Below are 5,980 nucleotides of genomic sequence, written 5' to 3'. Positions count from 1 at the left end.
GTCCCATCAGCAAGCAGGTATGGCTGTGTGGTCTCTCCTATGCAATCAAGCTGATCTTCTTGTTGGTGCCTGCAGATCAAAGACAAAAATAACACTCAAGGTCAGCTCTCCAACTGATTTTATTTACATTAGTCTTTCATATACAACCCATCTGGCAGTATTTTGAGGCAGGCAATAGGTAGCGACAGAAATGTCCAAATGTACCTTTTTGAAGATGTTTTTCAGCTTTATAGGATGACATTTTTCCAGGTCCCTTGGAGCCTTGTGGTGATGGTGGAATCAAATGAAGTAGGAGACCAATTGATGCAATATCGCTGTCCCATTCTAAATAACAGATATGACAAATTTAGCCAAAAAATGCATGAACACACAATATAGATAAAGCATTAATATAGATCAGTGTTTCTCAACCATGGTCCTGGGCACCCCCCAGCACTGCACATTTTGTGTGTCTCCCTAATCAAACACACCTGATTCAACTCATTAGCTCTTTAAAAGAAACTCCAGAACCTGAAATGGGTGTGTCAGATAAGGTAGACATACAAAATGTGCAGTGTTGGGGGGAGCCCAGGACCAGGGTTGAGAAACACTGATATAGATAATCTTATTCTGAAATATAGTCTAACCTTAGAAATCGGTTTCATCCTCCTTTACAGCTGATTCCGAGGTCAATTGGGTCCTTGAAGGTCTTTGGAGAAGCCAGGAACTTGGCTTCTTGAAAAGAAAAAAAAAAGAACAAACAATGACAACAATATGACACTTTGATACTTCATAAACTTCATAAAGAGATCTAATCCATAAAGAGAAATAATCCATACATATCATGGTTTAGTCCAAATTTTCTGTTTATGTTACCTGATCAATGTTTAAATGTGAATTTTTTTTTTTAATCTGTTCATTGTAAAGCGATCGAGTCTCTTCAGAAAATTTGGACTAAACCGCTCGATTATAATTTGGATTAGTTATATGATCTCTTTATAAACTTCTTGAAGTATCAAAGTGATAGTTGTGTAGATTGTCAATGGAAGGACATTTTCTCATTTAAAATGTCTTAATTTGTGTTTTGAAAATGAATGAAAGTCTTGCAGGTCTGGAATGACAGAGAGTGAGAAATAATGACAATTTTTTATTTTTACAGACTAACCATTTATCTTTTTGCAGTTTGATATCTTAAATGAATAATTAGTAAATTCCAGGTGTGAACATAAGCTGATATTTTGTGCCTGCCCAGTTAAAATTTAATTTTTCATATTCATTTGTGCGTTTTAAATTTGTACTGCACATAGAATAACATATAAATGACACAGACTCACAATTCTGGCATCATCTTCAGCATTCTGCTCCTTTCTTGAAGGGCTTCCATCACTCACACTCAGTGTCATCAGACTCCCAGTTTGCAATCTTATGAGAGGAGCTTCCTTCACTTGACACTGCAAAGTCTGGGCCAATTCTATTGAAAAAGGATAAAAACACTTATTTCAGTCATTTAAATTTTGAGTATCCTGAGAACTGTCTATAATACGGGTGTCAAATCGCAAACTAATTTTTTTTTTTTTTACATACTTCATTCTAGGTAATTTCATCAAAATTGAAGCTAAAGCCTATAGGTCCCAGCGCAAGCAGCAGCCGCCTCATACGTTGACCATTCAAATGGGAAACACACAAATTGAGGAACAGCTATGTTCATGCACAGCAGGGTAAGTGAAATGTGAAAATAATCGAATAATTATAAATCAAACAGCTTATCCATAAGTCTTGTGGAATAAACACAAGACATTAGCCTGACCACTTTGCAATGATAACATTCTCCCGCTTATATTTTTAGCGCGCCAGGCTACTGCTCACACGTCGTGGGTCTAATCTACGCCTTGGACCTGGCAAGAGCCAGAGATGCTGAGCTGAGCCGAGCCATACGTCATCAACAACACAAAGTTCTCCTGCACGAGTCTACCACAGCAGTGGCACAACCCAAGGGGTAACAAAATAAGTGCAGTGCCAATATCATCGGTAGTTGTCGCTAAAGCCAATGAAAACTGTATGCGGCGACCAATCGACTGTCGGTATGCAGGAAGCAGGTAAGTTAAGGCAAAAATTATGTTTATCGTTATAGTTATGGGATTTGGCAGACGCTTTTGTCCAAAGTGACATACAAATAAAAACAATACAATAGTTAAAATTAACAGTGAACAGTTTTAAAATGTTGATAAGACGGGTCTAATCTACGCCTTGGACCTGGCAAGAGCCAGAGATGCTGAGCTGAGCCGAGCCATACGTCATCAACAACACAAACAAAGTTCTCCTGCACGAGTCTACCACAGCAGTGGCACAACCCAAGGGGTAACAAAATAAGCGCAGTGCCAATATCATCGGTAGTTGTCGCTAAAGCCAATGAAAACTGTATGCGGCGACCAATCGACTGTCGGTATGCAGGAAGCAGGTAAGTTAAGGCAAAAATTATGTTTATCGTTATAGTTATGGGATTTGGCAGACGCTTTTGTCCAAAGTGACATACAAATAAAAACAATACAATAGTTAAAATTAACAGTGAACAGTTTTAAAATGTTGATAAGACTACATTAAGGAGAATAGAAATAATAAACAATAATGTCAATTCAATCAATAGCCTAATGAAAATAAAACAATACTATAATATACAATCCATAACATTAGAGAGGCAGGTTTCCAAGTACAGCAAAGTTTTGTCATATAAAGCCCCTAGCTTTGTATTGATAGCGTATTCTTTTTCAGGACCTTCTCAGTTACAGAGGAGAAAATTGCTTTATTAAAAAGGCAGACAGGGACCAATCGACTGTCGGTATGCAGGAAGCAGGTAAGTTAAGGCAAAAATTATGTTTATCGTTATAGTTATGGGATTTGGCAGACGCTTTTGTCCAAAGTGACATACAAATAAAAACAATACAATAGTTAAAATTAACAGTGAACAGTTTTAAAATGTTGATAAGACTACATTAAGGAGAATAGAAATAATAAACAATAATGTCAATTCAATCAATAGCCTAATGAAAATAAAACAATACTATAATATACAATCCATAACATTAGAGAGGCAGGTTTCCAAGTACAGCAAAGTTTTGTCATATAAAGCCCCTAGCTTTGTATTGATAGCGTATTCTTTTTCAGGACCTTCTCAGTTACAGAGGAGAAAATTGCTTTATTAAAAAGGCAGACAGGAGCACCCATCAGCTACTTGGTAAACAGACCCCCTGTTGACATAACTGTAGGAGGAGAGAGATACCCACTAGAAGTGGTTTGAGCCATCAGGTAAATTAATGAGATGAAGCAGTATTAAAGTAGATATTCTTTATTGTGTACTTTATATGAAATTCACTCAACGTGTATGTACAGGGCAGTGCAGGACATTGCAGGACAGTGCACCACGTCAGTGTGATCTTCCTTGACCACTCAGCTCTTCTACACACAGACCCTGTGCTTGGCTATTCTTTTGGTCAGTTCAACATCTGCATGTGGCATCTGTCTGTTTGCTCTTGCAAAAGGTGGAATGTTAAGTTGCAAACCAATCTCCTCAACTTCCTTCTCTATTAGAAAGCCTTTATCAACCATCAAGCCATCTCCTACATTGAGATAGCCACACTGAATGTACCCCTTCAAAATGTCAAGGATGTTGCACTCATTGAAAATCTCTTTGTCAGAAATTGCTCCGGTGAAGAGGGCAGACACATAAATGACTGCACCTCGTGGATCACAGGCCACTAGAGACTTAAGGGTGTTAGTAGACTTGTAGGTGGAGTAAATCTGACTCTGAAACACTAGTGAGCTTGGTCTCTGAATCTTAAGTTCAGTGCAGTGTAAGATGGCAAAAGTATTCAGAAATTCTTCCTTAAATTTAGCTGGCATGTTCTCAGAAATAACATCCCTGTGTGGACAAATAGACAATTTGCCAAGACTATCATACATATAGTCCACCCAGGAGTTGATCAGTGTGCTGACACTCTGTAAACGGATGTTAAATCTGAAAGCTAGGTCTTTGTGGTCCAAATATTGTCTTAATTTCATTATTCAACATCTGCATGTGGCATCTGTCTGTTTGCTCTTGCAAAAGGTGGAATGTTAAGTTGCAAACCAATCTCCTCAACTTCCTTCTCTATTAGAAAGCCTTTATCAACCATCAAGCCATCTCCTACATTGAGATAGCCACACTGAATGTACCCCTTCAAAATGTCAAGGATGTTGCACTCATTGAAAATCTCTTTGTCAGAAATTGCTCCGGTGAAGAGGGCAGACACATAAATGACTGCACCTCGTGGATCACAGGCCACTAGAGACTTAAGGGTGTTAGTAGACTTGTAGGTGGAGTAAATCTGACTCTGAAACACTAGTGAGCTTGGTCTCTGAATCTTAAGTTCAGTGCAGTGTAAGATGGCAAAAGTATTCAGAAATTCTTCCTTAAATTTAGCTGGCATGTTCTCAGAAATAACATCCCTGTGTGGACAAATAGACAATTTGCCAAGACTATCATACATATAGTCCACCCAGGAGTTGATCAGTGTGCTGACACTCTGTAAACGGATGTTAAATCTGAAAGCTAGGTCTTTGTGGTCCAAATATTGTCTTAATTTCATTAAGGTCAGTAACAATTGAGTACGCAGTGAAAGTTGTTTGATCTCATTATTGACACGTTTGTATGAGAGAGGAATGTGTGTTTGTGGTGCACTTGGATCAGTTGGAATGTAAAACAATTGACACAAGCTGTTAAATTGCTCATAAGAAAACCCTGTGCAGTAGTGGAAATAATCAGGCACATGGCTTTTGTTTAAAATCTCAGGGTTTATAGCATCTGAGGTGTGTGCATACTGAAGTTCCTTTTGAAGATGATGGAGTTGGCCATCCTTTGCCTCGAGTTGAAGCTTCAGATTTATGATGTCCTGCTTGTGATTGGCAAATGCGTCCTGCAGAGTTCTCAGTTCCTCTCCATGGTCGACCATATCATGTTCTTCTGTAAATCACAAAAAAGAGAAAGGAAACATGGAATGTTACTAATTTGTTATTTTCTTCTGTTTTACAGCTTCCTCTCCTTGACTCTGCAGGACCATCATCTGCGAACCAGCCGTCAAACGACTTCCCGGATTTCCCTCTGCCAACACAGCCGTCAAATTTCTGTGCAGTGCTGCATGAAAAAAACATGTGTAGCTACAGAAAATTGACAATCACACCATCCCAGTCTTTATCTTTAGAAAGAGAGACCAGACAACAAGATACAAATCACATCTGGCATCTTGCCCGGGCTCCCCGACTAACGTCAAGTGTGTTCAAGACAATATGCTCTAGAAGAGCCGACTTTGACACCTTGGCTGTGAGAATCAAGGGCACATCCAAAATGCAGACCAAAGCAATGAGGAGAGGGGTAGAGCTAGAACCTGTGGCAGCGCAGCAGTACTTGAACGTAACAGGTAATCTGGTATACCCTTGCGGCTTTGTAGTGAACCCTCATGCTCCACACCTTGGCACATCCCCAGACAGGAAGGTCATAGATGGTACAAGCTTTGGCCTTTTGGAAATTAAATGTCCAGCAAAGAACAGCTGCCAAGACTGTCCCTATCTCCAAAGACAGGCAGATGGTGGTTACAAACTAAAGGAGACCCACGCGTATTACTACCAAATAATAGGGCAGCTGGGACTCACAGGCATGCCTTGGTGTGACTTCTTTGTAATGTGCGCAGTGGATACATTTAGATGTAGAAAAGTGGGGTGAGATGAAAGACAAATTAGATTTGTTTTTCTTTGATTACTTCCTTCCCAGTTGCAATCAGTAACTAAAAACAGATACAAATAGCGGTTTAAACTTACCATAGGTAGTGTAAATCTATTGTGATGTACTGTGAAATGTGCCCTCAGTGGATTTTGAGGTGCTGGCTTCCTGTCACACATGATTCAGTAAACAATCGGTTTAACAATTGTTTAGTTGTCTATACGAAATCATTAAAGTTTAACAAACCCTTCT

At 39.1% G+C, this 5,980-nt stretch overlaps 1 long non-coding RNA gene across 1 annotated transcript; it reads right to left on the bottom strand.

Annotated features, from left to right (window-relative positions):
- Nucleotides 1–306: 306 nt before the first annotated feature.
- Nucleotides 307–1,424, bottom strand: LOC107601190 (uncharacterized). The gene is made up of 3 exons (XR_001610898.1): nucleotides 1,314–1,424; nucleotides 627–714; nucleotides 307–324 (listed from the first exon to the last, which is right to left on the bottom strand). It is a non-coding gene; the product is annotated as an uncharacterized lncRNA (long non-coding RNA).
- Between the last annotated feature and the right edge of the window lie 4,556 nt (nucleotides 1,425–5,980).

The sequence above is a fragment of the Sinocyclocheilus grahami genome, unplaced genomic scaffold, assembly GCF_001515645.1.
Source record: "Sinocyclocheilus grahami isolate Dianchi unplaced genomic scaffold, SAMN03320097.WGS_v1.1 scaffold301.1, whole genome shotgun sequence".
In the NCBI taxonomy this organism is placed as follows: Eukaryota; Metazoa; Chordata; class Actinopteri; order Cypriniformes; family Cyprinidae; genus Sinocyclocheilus; species Sinocyclocheilus grahami.
Note: the sequence above shows the minus strand (reverse complement) of the source record. Positions and strands in the feature narration are given on the sequence as shown.